Source organism: Ambystoma mexicanum, chromosome 10, assembly GCF_040938575.1.
Source record: "Ambystoma mexicanum isolate Mex_15411 chromosome 10, UKY_AmexF1_1, whole genome shotgun sequence".
NCBI lineage: Eukaryota > Metazoa > Chordata > Amphibia > Caudata > Ambystomatidae > Ambystoma > Ambystoma mexicanum.
Window position 1 is genome coordinate 244006423 of NC_090932.1, and position 17534 is coordinate 244023956.

At 42.8% G+C, this 17534-nt stretch overlaps 1 protein-coding gene across 1 annotated transcript in view; it reads left to right on the forward strand.

The window, feature by feature from the left end:
• Window positions 1-17534, forward strand: part of CLSTN2 (calsyntenin 2) — a 3665407-nt gene that overhangs the window by 2946191 nt on the left and 701682 nt on the right. The gene's annotated exons all lie outside the window — the stretch shown is intronic.

Genomic DNA, 17534 nt, shown 5'->3' on the forward strand with positions numbered 1-17534 from the left:
CGCAATGGTTCCACACTGCCACCACACTTTTTTGTGCTTTTAATAATTTTCCATCTGTGCATAATCTTCGTCTGTACTAGATGCCTGCATGTGTGCATATTGGGTGTCATCAGTATTGGTCTTCCTATGGAGATGTAAGATTCTACCACTTCCAATTAGATTCCACCAAGGAACCAATTATTTTCATACATTTTTTGTTTCCCTCCCAAAATCATGATTTTTGATTGTCTCTGGTGATCCTAAACCCATGAATGTTTGCATGTTTATCTAGACAATCTAAGGCCCCCTGGATTCCTATTGGCATTTGGTCCCTGAGGATTGTTTCATCTGCAGAACAGAGATAGGGAACAGCTTCACCCACTAGCCAAGGTGGAAAGTTCAAACATTCCTTAAAGTATTCATACACATCGCTCACATACAAGTTATAAAGTGTTGGGGCTAGATCACAGCCTTGTTTTAGGCTTAGGTTCATATCAATCTGTTGTGTCACTAGCCCCTACTGGGAAGTTCTCACCACTACATTTGTGTCTATACATAGTTCTCTGATAAAGTACAATACGAAGGAGTCTATCCCCCAGTTGTCCAGTTTTGCCCAGAGTCGAATTCTAATAACCGTGTCAAAGGCCCCTGAGTAGTCCACAAATGCCACATATTTCGGCCCCCTGGCGGTTTCATAATCTCTGCTAAAATCAATTGGACTGCCCATATACAATGGGCCTCGTCACGACTTGGGCGGTAAGGCCGGCGCTAATAGCTATCTGCCCTACCGGCGAACTCCTCGGCGCTAATAGTGCCAGATCACGAGTTCAGCGGTAATGTTAATCCCCATTCCCCATTGAGCCCATTCGGGAATGCCCCATTCCCCATTGGGCTCAATGGGGACATTTCGCGCTAATACCGCTGGCGGATTTCCCACCGGTGGAATGAGCGCAAATTTTCGGCCGATTTCCCCCCAGCTCAGAGCTGGGGCGAAATCCGCCAAAGTCCTGATTTGGAATACCCTTAAATCCGGTGGTAATAGCGCTACCGCCGGATTTAAGGGTTACCGCCAAAGTCGTGATGAGGCTACGAAAACCTGTTTATCTCATATTCAGGATTCCCTTGCTCTTAATCCATCTATTAAGATCTCTTAGCAAGAGATTAGAACATATTTCACTGTTGGCATTCAACATTGTCAGCATCCTGTAGTTCCCTGGGTCTTCTCGGACTCTCTTCTTATATATCGGTATAAGGATAGAGGATTTTCCAAATCTCCGGAATCACCCCACTATTCTCTTTGGTTTTAAAAGCATTGAAGAGAAATGTTGCCCATATCGAAAGCTCTTGTTTGATTATAATTATGGACATATTATTTGGGCCTGATACTTTAGAGGCTTTAGAACTTGATATTATCTGTTGGATATCACCTACTTCAAAGTCCAAGTACACAGGACCTCTTCCCATTTGTGTACTATTGTTTTGTTCCACCTTATCCAGTTCTTTTTGGTCATTCACTTTGGTATGTTAGACCCAGGATTCGTTTAATTTTTTTCTGAAGTTTTTGAGGTTTTTACGGTGATATATGGGTACGATATAGCTGCTAAAAGAGTTTTATATTCTTTGAACGTATTAGTCTATAAATCATTTTCCAGTTATTTGATTTTTGTTGTATTTATTTTGCCTGATGCTTGCTTTAAATTGCATTCTCAATTTTTTCAAGGCTGTGATTTTTTTCCTAATATGCTAAGGATTTCCCTCTATGCATCAATCTGCAAACTCTACGGAATTCTTTTTTTATTTTTTTGCACTGTGATCATAATCCTTGCCATTAATATCTGGCATATAGTGTGTTCTTGTGTCCATTTTAACTGCATCAATGATTTTATCTGCACCACCATAGGCAGTGTCTGTAGACGATCACTCTTTTGTGGCAGGTCCCTGTCAGTTGCGTCAAGCAGAATTTTATTTGCCAGCACCATGTTTGAGGCAGTCTACTGTATTCTATTTACCTGTAGTTGACTGTGGCTAAGGTCGTCAATGGCTTCCTATTCACCATCCTCTGATGTTCTATCAGGGCTGAGAGTGTAGCATGATCACTTACATCGTTAAATTTGATCCCACATATAGAACTCCGCACCTCAAGATTAGTAGACCTGAAGATCGCATCTAGGCACAAGGATTGTCCTCTAGCCCTGCATGTGGTGAAGTTCCAGATATCAGATACATCACAAGGCTCTATCAGGTACACTTCAAAGGCACTGAGTGCAATCACCCATTTCTCTCCTAACCATCTCCTCCAGCACAGAGCTCCATTTCTTCCAGAGGGGCACAGTCGGCATTGAAATCGCCTGCTATTATAGCAGCTCTTTCACCCACCTTATCCTTCCTACACAATGATTTAAGCATCTTATCTATTTTTCCAAGCAACTCCAAGGTAGTACAATTTCTCTGGGGGATCATATGGTATGGTAATGTTTATTTGTAAAGTGCCTATACAGACGACAAGTGTTTCAAAGTGCTCAAGGACGGAATAAGGAGGGGGGCACAGTCATTCAGAGCCCTTGAATGTCTGAATGATACAAGTCTGCACAGGCAGAGTAAGTGCATATAAATGAGTTAACAGTGTAGATAACAGCAAATAGGTCTGATGACAATTCAGTGGTTTTACCAAATGCAGTTAGGTGCCATCATGAAAGGAGGGGAGACAGGGAAAATAGACGATCATCAAATGCATGCTAAATTCACATTGTGCAAGCGCACAGACAGTGCAGAGAAAGGGGGAGGGGGGCATGTGCAGGAGGGAGTCCAAGTGCGCCTAGTCAGTAAGAAACTTGGAGAGATGCCACTCTCATGGGTCAATTATCAGGTGCAGTAGCGATGAGGCAAGTGCAGGCCCAGAGGCAAGTGTGATAGGACTGGCGAGGGTGCCAGGGACCTGTGAGACTCTGAAGCACACCCAGTGGCCTCTGAAGCACACACAGCAGGCTGTGTGGAAAAGGAGAGGGAGAGGGATCGAGCGGAGAGAGAGGTTAGTAGGGTAGAGGGAGAGAGAAGTAAGAGGATAAAAGGAATGTCTTAAGGAGTTTCCAGAACTTAAGGAGATCAAGCTCAAGATGAAGGGCGGCAGGGAGACTGCTTCAGAGGGAGGCCCCTGCTGAGGATAAAGATCTCCCTCCAAATCTCTGCTGGAGAACCGGCTCTCTCACAGAAGGTTGAAGGTAGATGAGCAGAGGGCTCGGGAAGGACAGTATTTAGGTAGGTACTGTTGCATATAGGTAGGTCTCGGTCCCCTGAAATCCTTGTGGACAATGCAGAGGATCTTGAACTTGATCCTTGCAACCACGGTGAGTCAGTGGAGGAATTTCAGCCCCAGAGAGATGTGGTCCCTGGGCTTGAGGCTAAGGATAAGTCTTGTGTTTCTGTTCTGGATGAGTTGCAAAGGGCGCATAGCAGAGGCAGAGAGGTTGAGAAAGAGGCTGTTGCAGTAGTCCAGCCAAGGTAAAACTAGGGATCTGGAGACAGTGAGCCACTGGGGAAAGGTGAGAAAGGGAAGAGTACCCCTGAGGAGGTGCAGATGGTAGTTGGACTTTATTGCAAATGTCCAAAATGTGAGTGCAGAAGGAGAGAGTGGAGTCGAAAATAACCCCAAGGTTTTTTTTTTTTCTCGCAGGTGGGTGTGTGTGCAGAGCCAAGGGAGGCCGGCCAGGGTGAGAGTTTGAGGGTGGGAGCAGGAGTCCTGATGCAAATGTTCTCAGTTTTACTGGCATTGAGGCATAGGTCGTTTGCAGTATACCATGACATAACACTGGAAGTAGAAAGTGCCAATCACACGTGCCAGGGCAGCCATGTAGACATTGAAGAACCAGGGGCACAGGTTAGATCCATGGGGGACGCCACATTTTGAAAGAGTCTTTGTAGAGGAAGGACCCAGGTCCTTTGCGCTCTGAAACACTTGTGTAGGAGCGTGATATAAATAAAATATAATTTCATTTCATTTCAAGTTCCACATGGAATGGGCGTTCGGAAAGGAAGGAGGTTAACCATGCCAGAGCCTAACCTGTGATTCCCAGGGTGTCATGGAGACATGCGATCAGGATATTGTGGTTTACCGTGTCAAAGGCAGAGGAGAGGTCAAGAAGAATGAGGATAGAGAGGGTGTAAGTGTCACAATTTGAGAGCAGGTCTTCACGTGCATTCAGAAGAACAGTTTCCATGCCTTTAAAGGCAGACTGATGGTCGTGGAGGCAATCAGCAGATTCAGTGTGGAGGGTGAGCTGGGAGATGGGCAGCTTCTCCAGGAATTTGCCCAGGAAAGGGGTGATAGAGATGGGGCAGTAGTTTGCCAGAATGGAGGTGGCGGCCAAAGGTTTCTTAAGCAGAGGCTGCACAAGGCAGTGCTCAGGAGAAGTTGGGAAAACTCCACTGGCAAAAGAGAGATTGCAGAGATCAGCCAAGGCTGGAGAGAAAGAGTCAATGTTGTCCTTAATGGTTTTGGAGGGCCAGGGGTCAACGTGTTTGGATGAGGCCTCCCTAGACCGGACTTGTCTGGTGACTTCATCAGGTGTGATGGGAGTGAGAGAAGAGAGAAGTGGTGGAGGAGTCAAGGGAGGCTCCAGAGGTGTTGTTGTAAGATGTGGTGTGGGAGTGAGAGAGGAAAGGATGTCTTATCATGTAACAATCAATGTCTTACTGTGTGTTGTAGGAAATCTGCCAATCACAGCTGCCATAAAGTATTCTGAATGGGTACTGTTCATATAAGGTGTAATCTCAAGCTGGACTCTCGCTCCTATACACAAGCTGCCATGTAGGCAACCTTCTCTTCCTTGTTTTGCTGGTTGCGTAAGGAGAGAAATGCCAGTTAATAATCATTGCCACTCCTATTATCCTTGTAGAACAAAGATGTCTGTGTTATTCACAATTTGTTGGCCTTCAAGATTGGCCATGAAGCAGTTCAAACCCCTGGTGTTTCAGAATAGGAATTTCAACCCATTAGCTTCAGTTTCCTTCGGTCAATTGTAGATGCTCTGTGCCAGCCTTCCTTGGCCGTCATTAGTGTTCTCTTCCCAAACTCCTTGTCTTTGGTGTTGCGGGTTCTCCAGAATCAGGTGAAAGACCTCTGTGTTCACCTGCACCTGGAATCCCATCTGTGCAAAGCATTCAGAGTAACAGACCAGAGTCTGTACAATAATAGGAGATACAAAGGACAGAATTGCTCAATTTGAGCTGCTTACCATTCTTGGAAGTTCCACTTTTTTTGATATCTCTCAACATGAGTTTTCTTAAATCGGGAATCAGGTGTATCATTTGGAGTAGGTTGGAACGACATAGAAATCGGCTACTATCTGAAGTTGCAACTTCTGTAAGGAGCAACACCTCTTGCACGAGCTAAGAATTTTGTTGAGGCTGTGATGTCGCCTTTTGCCCCTTAGCTCCTATTCTTGAATACCAGGTTTCACTCACATTCTCATGTTCTGGTTAGGTAGCTGATGATCAGGTTGCACCAATAGGATTTTTACCTGTGGCTGTGGCATCCTGTGTTGGATCTTCATTAGCCTTATTGTTAGGCTGTCCTCTTGTTGAGTGTATTAGCCAGGATGATGTCATCTACTCGTGCCAAAATGAACTTCATATCTCTTTGTTCTTGCAAAAGGAGATTGCACGTAGCATACACAGCATTGGAAAGGGCTTTTCCATGACTCTCAGTGCCTGTCGGGTCAGGGTCAGGGTATTCCCTGACTGCAGTGTCGTCACCTGGCCCCTCCTCCTTCCCCCTGACAGTAATTGGTGCAGCGGGGGTTTGATTTGAATTTTTCTATAGCCCCGTATCATAAAGATTGCACACCCACTATTCCGTGCACATTTTGATAGTTTATAAGATGGTAGTAGTTTCAGACTGGAATACAACAGTTTGGCCCTGTGGTCTTACCAGAGCAAGCAGCCGTTCAGAGCAATGTTTGTACTTCCGCAGTGGCCTCTCTTCCGCTCAACTCACCCGGACTGCACAGACTGCCACTTGGATCCAGTCTGGTACATGATGTTTCAGGGTTGTTTGAACTTCTGCTCCGCCTCCCAACAGTAGAGTGAATAAACAGACCTCTGCACACAGCGTGACTGCTCAGACTGCCACTCAGATCCACTCGACTCCGCAGTGTTTCAAGGTTGTTATATTTTCAGCTCCACCTCCCAACAGTAGAGTGAGTAAACAGACCTCTGCACACAGCGTGATTGTCCAGACTACAGATTTTACAACGCCGGTATGGTAATGCAAAGGCGATCTGGTATGTGAGGACAAACCACATCTTGTCCTGGAAATAAGTGACACAAGAGTCTCTGTATATTGGTCTGGAGACATGGAGACATTGAGCATGAACAAAAAGGCTCTGGGTGTTACTGTGCGGTCTGTCAGAGGGCATACACTCTTCACTTATGTGCATGAGCGGCTCTGGAGGAACTGAAATATATACCTTATGGTAACACAACTATTTGAAAAAAAAGAAAAAAAGAACTGGAACTCCCAAATGTAAGTGAAGATTACAATCTTGAAAATGGTATGTGATGAGAGTTAACCTCTCGTACCACTCATATGCATCATTCCAACACATCACGCAGACTGAGAATGAGAATGGGACTTTATATTAAACAAGTATATGTTATGCACTTTCACTCTGACGTACAGATTGTAACACTGTTAATTAGAGATCATTCTCCTTATGACCTGTGTCAATGGAGTGTCTAGTTCCTTTGTCCATATGCAACTTCTATGTTCACCAGTACTGACCTTTACAGTTTGCATCGTGCAAGGGCAAGCGTCTTCAAGCGAGGGCGAACAAGCATGTAAACAGCTCATGGAGTGTTAGAGTAGGAAAGGTTGGTTTCTTTCCACAGGGTGTCAAGGCCTAGGTCCACCTCTAAAGTGTGTGTGATAAATTGACATGCAAACCAGAAGCCACAGGGACAAGGTCCTACAGGGCAGGTTAAGCCCCACATATCAGAGATCATACACTGTCTTGGTGCTTTCTTGTATATTTATGCACTCGCTAAAACATTTGCAATATTTATCCTTTTCTTCTAAGGAAACAGGGGTCACTGATGATGATATGGATCTTCCTAAAAAAAATCCTATGGTCAAAAGAATGTTTTCATCATCAAACCAAGCATAACTTAAAAGCAATATAATAGACAAGTGTACTTGTTATAAAAAAATAAAAACATTAAAATGATGATCAGTGCAATAATATTTTAAAACATTAAAACTCTGCATCAATCCAACTAAAATTCATTATTTATACAATTGAACATCATTTAGGCATGCATGGTGAATGTACTGCATGACAGGAAACACCCAATTCATATTGAATGACTGCCTAATCAATAGTATTTTGACTTTTCTTAAAAATATGCAAAGGTTTTAAATATTTAACTCTCAGTGCCCCTTAGCAATTGCATAAAAGCAGAAAATGAACTGGCGCTTCACACATGTATCCCCAAACTGGGCACAAAGTATCAATCCTTGTTATCAGCCATTAATAAACGTGGGCACATTTAACATATTAAATCTTAGCTTTAAAAAAAATCCTTCTGGTATGGCCAGTTTAGCCGTGTCCAAATGATTCAAAGCCTCGTTCGGTTTTGCATGCTCGGTATTCCGGGCCTGTACAAAGTAAACTACATGTGTCCATCAGTAACCTCAGGGTATAATCCACAGCTGTCTTTTTGACACGCAACAGATGTGCTTTTTAATCGTGTGGGGGCTTGTCCACAAAAATGTGTAACCTGATACAAACAAGATAGAGTTTACATGACAAAGCCAACGCAAGGCTTTGACTTGAATCGGTGCCTCTCTATCATTTGTTAGGGATGGCATACACCAGATCCTCTCCTAGTAAAAAGCTGGCCTAAGAGTGGGTTCCATCACAATCGGGTGAAGTCCCAGTTCCATGTGGAGAGCAGCATTCGGGCAACTGAGCGGAAGGGAAATCCATTTCGTCAGAAGAATGTTTTAGTTATGAACGATAAACGAGAGAAATAATTAACTATAATCATCCTATCACCGGATTGTAAACTTCCCGCATGCTATAATAAAGAATCTCTATGTTTAGTAATGACTCATTTACATGCAGATTTTCTCTCAGGGTTTTCTTGGTTGAACTGAGAGAAACTCTTTTTGTGGGACAATTCCTAGGGTTAAGGGGAAAAAGAACTAATACGAAGAGTTTGGCAGGGAAGTACCAGTTGTACCTGCACAACTGTATTCTAGAGGATATCCTAGGGAAATGGTAAACAACATGAAAAGAGTGAGTCATAGCCACAGAGAGGCTTATTACAGCATGTGGTAAGATCAGAATCCGAAGCTGGGAGGATTATTGCCAATACATTCTCTAGTTTAAAGTTCAAAACTTACCAGAGTCTTAGAATTTCACACCAGTTGCATTTCAACAGGGGCCTTTAGTTTTCCGCGCTTAGATGTGTTCCCTGTTTTACCCCTGCTAATCATAATCCAGATCCCTCCAATTAGGGGTTTTAAGTTCCAGTTAAACCCTCTTCACTCCCATTTCATTGGCCTGGAGAAATGGGTTTATGACAACTAAAGTCAACGGGTTAGCACATCCTGTGTCAATCAACCCGAGGTTTTAACACATCAGAAGACAGAACACAATTATTAAATAAATTATTCATCAAACTTAGTTCCCTACAATTTATTAAATGTCCCTACAGAATAACTCTTTATCCCTGGTTGTGTGTAAATAGCCCTGGTAGTGTGCTGATGTGTCGCCTATAAAGGTTAGGGGATAGAAGAGCAAGGCTCACCCTATACTCTCTCACTACTTTCCTCATACACTAAAACTTGGAGCACACTTTTGAAGTCAATTCCTCGTATTTTATTCTTATTGCTTCCAATTTGTGTGACTTATCAGTTTGCTAAAAAAGCATGAGAGCATACGGATCATCAGCTCTTTTTATATGCAACTCGTAGTGCTAATCTAATGCTAAACTGGAGAAATGGGTGACAATTTAACACCCTCTTTTAAAGTACACAACATAGGGCGACCCATTTTTATTCTGATCTGTTTTTTAAAGAGCAAATACAAGCTACGGTGAAGAGTCAGAGAACCAAATGTTTCAACTCCGGCAAATCTTGCATATGCTTGAGTTAATGCACAGGGTGGGAGCTATCCAAACTTCGGTCCTTTGGAATCTAGACTACAGCAACTGCATCTACATGAAGTCTCCCAACATATATGCTGAAACTCCTGCAATCACTCCAAAAGTGGTGCTCCTGACCCTGTTAAAGAGTGATAGAGCCCACTCAGGGCTGAAATCCCTGCACTGGCTAACCACCAAGCAGAGAATAACTGCGTGTGTTACCCTTGGATGTCTGGCAATCATATCCATCCTATATCACTAAAGAAATCAACAGATATAAACAAACAAAGGTCTTTATATCTTTAGAAGCAGTTGTCCTCAGATCCCCTGGAAGAGGAAAGGATACATCACCAAATTTCAGAAAAACTACCATCACTTTCAGAAAAAACTGAAAGCTCTCCGTTGGCAGAGACATCCCATGCTCAAGCTAACCTTCAATGACCCTGAACTGCCCCTTCTTCGTCCCCAAAACACATATTTCTGACTCACATGCCACTGTATGTAGTTAGAACATCAGGAAAGTTGACCCTTAGCTTACATTACATTACATTACATTGCATTTGTTATGCGCACAATTGACCCTTGGGCATAAAGGTGCAGGCAACAGAAAAACATACAGCACAAGGAAGACGTCCTTAAAAAAAGAAAGATCATAAGGCTCCATGGAAATGTTCCCGCTATCCCCTGTAACAGCGCTTTTGGAGAAGTCCGTATTTTTTAGTAAGTCAGGCAAACAAAAAGGTCTTCAATTCCTTCTTAAAAGATAGGTGGGAGGAGTGGCTTCTCAAACTTATGGGAAGATTGTTCCACAGAGAGGGGGCCTTCACTTTAAATGCTCCCTTTTCCGCCTTTGATGTCTTCATCTTGGCTGTGTGATCTGATTTAATGAATCGGATCCCAGAGATCTTCAATTACTCTTTAAAGTTATGTGCTGTTGTATGTGCTGTTGTAAGTACGCAGGCATTATTTGGAGCCGGCATTTAAAGACTATAACTAGTACTCTAAAGTTAATCCTGGCTTCAATAGGGAGCCAGTGTAATGAGCGCCTGGCCGCAGTTACGTGACTGCCTAGGAAGCCGGAGAACTACTCTGACCGCCCAATTCTGGGCAACCTACAGTCTGTGCAGTTCTCTTTGGTTAATGCCAAGCAGGAGGCTGCAACAATAGTCCAATTTAGCACCTTTAATTGCCCTAGCTATTGTCACAGCGCTTTCCTGCGAGATCATGGGCCTCAGATGAGCCAATAATCTGATGTAATAGACTACCCCCGCCACCACTGATGAAACATGAGCTATCATGCTTAATAGCAGCAGCTTAGAGTCAAAGGCAAAAAGGCACAATGTGGTGCTTTTCACTCAGCAGCACCGGCACTTTGGAACACTCTGCCTGACCAACTGAGAAATTCATCATCCCTGAATACATTCAAGAAGGGCATTAAAACCTTCCTCTTCAAATAGTTGTCCCGGGTTTTTCAGTTACTGCTCTCCATTAAGATCGTTCAGCCTCTCTATCTCCCCTTTCTTCTATGTTTTTCTTTGTCTGCGCCCTCACACCTATGGGTTTATAGTGCGCCATACAAATGTAATAAAGTAAAGTAAAATGTCGAGTCCAGTATTACTTCTCGAATTTTAGTTTTCGGTAAGGGTGTGATGATGTCATCACCCAGTTTGAAAGTGCTATAGTCTTGATTTAACTTGTTAATCGCCTTAGAACTACCAACTATCAGCCAGCAGCTTTGTCTTCCTGGGATTTAGAGCTAGAAAATTATCCAGCATCCATTTTTCAATTAGCGTGAAAACTCTATTAACCTCCGCCTCATTCTTTTTGTGGTGTCCCGTTAAGTTAATGACACATTGAGTTTCGTCTGCATAATTGGAGAACAGAACCCCCTCTTCCTGTAGCATAAAGAAGAATGGGGCCATGAACAAGTTGTACAGACATGGGGACAAGCTTGCCCCTTGAGGGACCCCATAAAGAACGGAAAGTGGGCTACCTTCAGCAGTAGCTGAGCAGACTCTACTTTTTCTATTCTCTAAGAAAGAGGCAATCCACAGAGCTGCTGACTCTGAGAGGTTAGCCTCCTCCTGTAGCCTTGGAATAAGGATTGAGTGCTCAACTAAATCAAAAGCCGCTGATTGATCTAAAGAGATAATCTGGGAGAGACCACTTCTATCCAATTCCCACATTAATTTAGATTTCAGTTCCAAAAGAGAAATTTCCGTCCCATATTCCTTCCTAAAACCCGACTGATTTGGACGGAGGATGGTATGAAGGTTTAAGTGCTCTGCGAGTTGACTGTAGGCCACTCTATCCAAAATCTTAAGTAAAAGGGTGTGTTGGAGATGGGTCGGAAATTTAGAGGATTGTCCATTGGTAATCCCATTTTATTTAAGATGGGGGTGACCATAGTTGCTTTTGATTCGTTGGAAAGCTACTTGCCTTCGGAGAGCCATTTATAAAAGTACAAACTGCTTTAATAATCCACGGTGGACATGTCTTTATAATCATAGTAGAACAGGCGTCACCTCTACACTGTGATGGTTTCATGTGCTCTATAATTTTTAACAGTTCACTTTCTGTGATCGAATGAAAGTAAAACTGGGGAACTGACGGGTCACGCGTGAATCCTTCAGTTACTACCCTACCAGCATCAATGGTTGACTCCCTTTTTTCAAGCATTGTTGTCCTGATTTTGTATAGTTTATTGTGCAAACCTTTTTGTATCAATTGACACCATTCCGCATCAGTTTTAAATAGGGAGTAAGGTGGAGCAGGAGAGGTTTCCTGTTCCTTTAGTATCACTACTAGTGATGTGACTTTTACACTGCCTCCCTGATGCCCCTATTCTTTCCCCTCACTACCTTCCCTTCTCCCTCTTACTTACTAAAGTGATTAATTCATGCATGTAAAATGGAACAATACTCCCACAAAATAAATATATATATAAGTAAATAAACAAAAAAAATACATAGTAGGTTATTCAGGAAACCTAAGATTGTCAATCTCTTTTCCTTATTCTTGCTGCAATCAAGGAAAAGGAACATGGGTTTAGGGGGCAGGACAATGCTAAATACTCATTCAGGAATACTCTCCCTATCTACTTCAGGTCACTGGACACCCATCTCAGGAAATAGCTAAAAACTCACCTGTGTAATGGTCCTTGTGGTTCTGATGAATTATGGACCTGCAATCTCATACTGTCCCTACCATCCAAGACTTCATCTTTTGACTGTATTCAAGGGTTTCTTGAGCTTGATTGATAGATTTGATGTTAAGAAGCTAAGGAAGATAATAAATAGGTAGTGTCCCAGAGGAAGGGGCTGAACGACCATTATAAGCTCCTCATTGCACAGAATTATGTTCAACGTGTTGCTTAACTATGGTGTTCCTTTCACTAGTGTATTGAGATTCAGACTTTGTAGACAAAGACCTCACTTATGATGCAGTGTTCTAATCGAAAACGTTGCTCCACTAAAAGGTTCGCAGCTGTATCAATCTGTCACCAAACGCTGGGATTTATGCTTGAAGTGTGTATGCTAGTAGACAGGACAGGGAAAAGGAGTGGGTAAAGCAACGAGCCAGAAAGGATTTACATTCGAGAACAATTATTGATGAGGTTTCTACCACCCCATAGTCTCCTAACAGTCAGGTTCCAGCTATGAAGAGTGTGTTAACGTTGGCTTCTAAAAGATAGAAATAGATGTTGGGTCTGTGTCCTGAAATTGAGTGCATTTTTTCAAGTGTAGTCTTGACGCAGATATTTCTGTATCAGGTAACATCATCTGCATAAATAATGTCGCCATACATATAGTCGGTGGGAAATGGCATAGGCAACATTATTTATGGGGACAATATATGGGGTAAATGGGAGCTGGGGTTGCAGGGGTGTCCCCCCATTCCCTGTAAACAAATATTGTGGTTGCCGGGGTGTCCCCACGGGTTCCATATGGTAATATCACAGCAAACAAACGGTACCATTTTTGTATGACGAAATTTTTGCGGGGATATTATCACATGGAACTGATATTTCAGGGTTGTCACGTTTCACTTGCCTGCTGGAGTTTTGCAGCCATGCCATTCGTTGTGCCTAGGGTGCATTCCTGTGTGTACCTTGGTGTTGGTGTTTTGGTTGTAATAGGAGGTAAGGGGTGGGTTGATGGCATTGTCATTTGGAAGGTTGTACCCGCCTGAATGTAGCATGTCTAGATGGACGTCTTTTTGGTACTGTGAATATATTGTTGTTGTGATTTCCTAGGAAATGCTGGTATTTGTGATGATGATGTCAGACATCCTTTATGATCAGTGGCACGAATCTGGTGAGGTTGTAACCAGTGTTCCTGGTACCTTACCTGAAGTGGCAATAATAACGGTCCTCCTGCTAAATCATGTCCTCCATTCTGATGAGGTGACATGTGGGGTTCGGCTGTTGAAGCCTGCAGGCATGATTGCTGTTAGAACTTTGATGGCAGCTAAAGCTCATGCGTGGGTAATAGCATCCCTCCAACTTTCTGCAGGTTGTGTGAGAATAATGTAAGATCGACACTTCAGTGCTTGCGTTATATCGTTTTTATTTGTCATGCTAATGTTTCCACCATGTGTTTTCCTCTGTAAATAGCACTTTATCAAGGCTATTGGCAGGTTTTAGTATAATATGTGTTTATTAAAGATCTACCATACTAACAATAAATTGTGAAGGGAGAACGAAATAAGTGCAGTGTAAGGAAGAGAAAGCAGGTGTGTGTCACAGACTGGTAGTGCTGTGGAGAAGTCTACTCCATATGTTGACCCGGAAGTGACTGCAGTGATTTTCTTAGTATATAGGTATGCGAGAAAGCATGAATACGTGACATTCTTATGATGCTATGTGGAAGGTGCATGATGATGTTATTAAAAGAGGTGTCTTGTAAAATGTCAAGCTGGATACAATCCTGACTCTCATTTAATGTGCAGCGCTAGGTTCCTGGTTGATTGAGGCAGTACTCAAATAATATGTTTCTTCAGGTAATATTGTCATTCAGTAGGCCTTGTATGCTAGGCTCTTCATAGAATGGCTTTTTAAGGTTTTTAGTTTGTGTAGTTGTTACAGGTGCTTTGATGTTAGCATATGTTTACACATGCATTCATTGTAGTGTACTGATATATTACATATTATTATTAAGGTTTTGGGGGCATTGTGCAATAGTAGCATGCACAGATTATGCCTTTGATACATTGCATTGGTGCATATCAGAATGTGTAACAGTGGAGACTTGTAGTGTTAGACACATGTTCATGTTGATATTAGGGATTTATGCATGGGGGAAACAGTCTTGTCTGTGGATTACATAGTATTATATATCCATACCTGCCTGCTCACTGCAGAATGCATAGGGACTCTCATTATGCTTCTTCAAAGCAGCCTGTGTGGTAGCCAAGCTGAAGATAGTTTGTAGTCAGCAGGGTCTGTGTGGGTTATGGCATCTGGGATCTTGTTATGAACAGCTGGCTGCAGATTCCATACTTGAGTAGTGTGTCCAAGTCCTTGTTATGCTGTTGATTAGTGTTGTTCTGGATGAGACCTTTCTGGGACTGGTGTAATAATCAATATGGTTTAAGTTGAATGAAAGGGCTGGAGGTGCAGGGCATGTTGTCCTTTGTTATAGGCTGGCTAGTGTGGCTCAGCTGGGAGGATACATGGGCGAGAAAGAAAGACTAGCTAAAAATAATACAACAGACCAAAGACTAATTTAGAAGAGTGGTAAGCTTAGATATGAAGTTACTAAATAAATACGCCAAAATGGTAAGGGTAGCAAGGATCAAAGTGAGATTTAGTGTACTGAGTGACCACATTGGGAGACTTTGGCATGCCCAGCCATGGTAAACAACATTCCATGGGCAAAGAGGCCAATGAGCATGGCTGTAGGTCATGCCCAAAGAGGTCTATGTATTCTCAGGAGTGGCGGAGCTATGACCAAGACCTCGCCCTGGGGAAAGTGGGCAATGTGCATGACTGACTTCCATAACCAGTGGATTCTTTGGATTACCTGACTATGACCTCCATAAATTGGGTGGATGTGGGTTGCCTGCACCACATTAAAGAGCATTCTTTGGAATAAGTGTGCAATTGGCATGGCTGCATATCATGCCCAGTGGGCATTTCGTGTGGCTCAGGGGTGTCTGGGCCATGACAAAGATCACAGCCTTCGTAAATAAGCCTATAAGCATGATTGGAGGCCATGACCATTAGGGAATCCAATGGCTTCACAAAGGCCTGGGCACTGTGGCTACATTGGTTATCTCATGGGTGCCTGGGCCATGGGCAAAAGCCATTTCCTAGGCACATTGGCCCCTGGGCATGGCTTCAGGCCATGCCCAGATGTTACCTTAGGGATGAGAGTGTATCTTATTCCAAACAAAATTAAACGGGCGTGATGATTAAGTGTAAAAGTGGTAAAGCGAAGCTATACTTAATTTTAACTTAAGCAACCTGTGACATTCAATAAAGAAAATATTGTTAAAAGGGCATTACGGTTGCAGCCCAAAACAGCTAAACTCCACAAATTAGGAAGTTATGACTCACAACGCAACCATAATTTAACTACTGGCATCATAAATAAATGATAATTTGTGTAACACCATACTCTAGTCATCCCGATAAATATGCCAAAATAAATGACAACCACACACCCACCCAAACAGGCTAGGGTCAGTTTACATTTAATTTTAAGACCCACTCAAAAAAATGCCAAATGAAAAGTAGGCCTTGTTTGCAAGACTCACATTCCATATCGATGGTCATGGATGTGGGTATCTTGAGCATGGCATGCAGTGGCAGAGTTATGGATGCTTTAGAAAGTGGCAGCCCACTTCACAATGCGGTTTCCTGAAAGAGCCTGTCGTTGAGAACTGTTAAAAAGGCACATGCTTGTTTTCTCTTTTCAGGGACAGGACCCCATTTGGGAAAGTAGCAGGTCATACTGTTACTTTAAAACTTTTTTTTTTAATTAAAAAAAAAAACCTTGAAGAGACAGAATTTACCAGCTGATGGATTGTGCAATCCCTGCTCCTTTTCCACATGTTGATGCTAAACCTTTTCTCAAATTCAAAAGCTCATCCATTGTGTACATTCTGGTGGCACTTTCTCCCACTGATTTGCGCTATGGCACACAGGGCTAGGCAGGCGTTGCTGTGTGTGCAACAACACATCTGCTGTGTAAGGTGCACATTCAGATATTCTGGGTGAGATTGTGCTGGGGCACGCACAGAGGTTGTGAAAGCAGGTTGCTTCATTTGCGCCATAGCATCATTTGTGAATGGAGCCCACTACCACTCGGTTAAAAAAAGATGTCCCCACAATTCAGACATTCTTGAACTCTCATATATTGGGAAGAAAACGACAGGCAGGGCAAAGTTCAGTGTGCTGTGCGACGAGCTGATGGGAAATTGCAAAGTGTAAGCTCTCTGAAAAGAGAACACTGATAACTGAATGCAAATAGGGGCCATACTAAAGAAACTTTGCATTGGTGCAAGTCGAATTAGCATAGGACAAACATTGCCGCGGTGCAGAAAACCTATTCTTTCCATCACCAGCATTTGTTTTCCCTAGAGCTAAATGTTTTTTTTTTTTATGCAAATGTTTTTGCACCAGTGCAAAATGGTGTGCAATACCAACCCAGGTCCATATTACAGAAAATGTGCATCAGTTCAGTGGCAAATTGTGCAAATTGGTTTAGCTAAAAAACATGTTTGTTCAATGCATTTTGAGTGTTAAAAGGGTGATTTTCAAGCATTGTGTTACCAATTGCGTTCGTGTTTCTTGTCAGTGTGCCCAGTTGCAATGCTCGGGCTGCAGCCATGCAGTGTCCTGTTGAATGCACCTCTAGAAATGCCATTACAATGCCGTTCATAATAAATGCTTATGTTTACAATGGAAAGCAGTTCAGTCTGGTTCATGGCTCTCCTTGAACAGAGCAATCACTTTTCAAGGCGACACCATACTTTGCCGGCAGCGTTTAACCTGACCAAGGTCAGGGCAGCACTCATGATTTCTTGATGTGCCTTCCTTGCTTCATTCACTCTTTGCATGTACTGTTAGGTCTCTGGATGTGAGCTTAGAGCATCGGTGTAATTGAGTGTCTTAATCTTCCAGCAGAACAATTAGCTGTTTGGAGGTTTAGTAAACAGGCCGAGCTTGACAAGCTACAAAGTAGCTCAGATCAATAAGCTAAATAACATGACCTTGAAGAACTTCCCTAATCTGTTCTGACTAGCATGATTAATATGGGGTAGGCCAGACAAAACAGTCTGCTTTGCAATTAAAGAATTACCTCCTTCCAGCTTCAAAATAACAAGCTCTGCTGAGTTATGTGATGACTGCTGCAATAATATGCAATTGATTTATTTCCGCCCTTGAGATATTCCATTCATTTTCG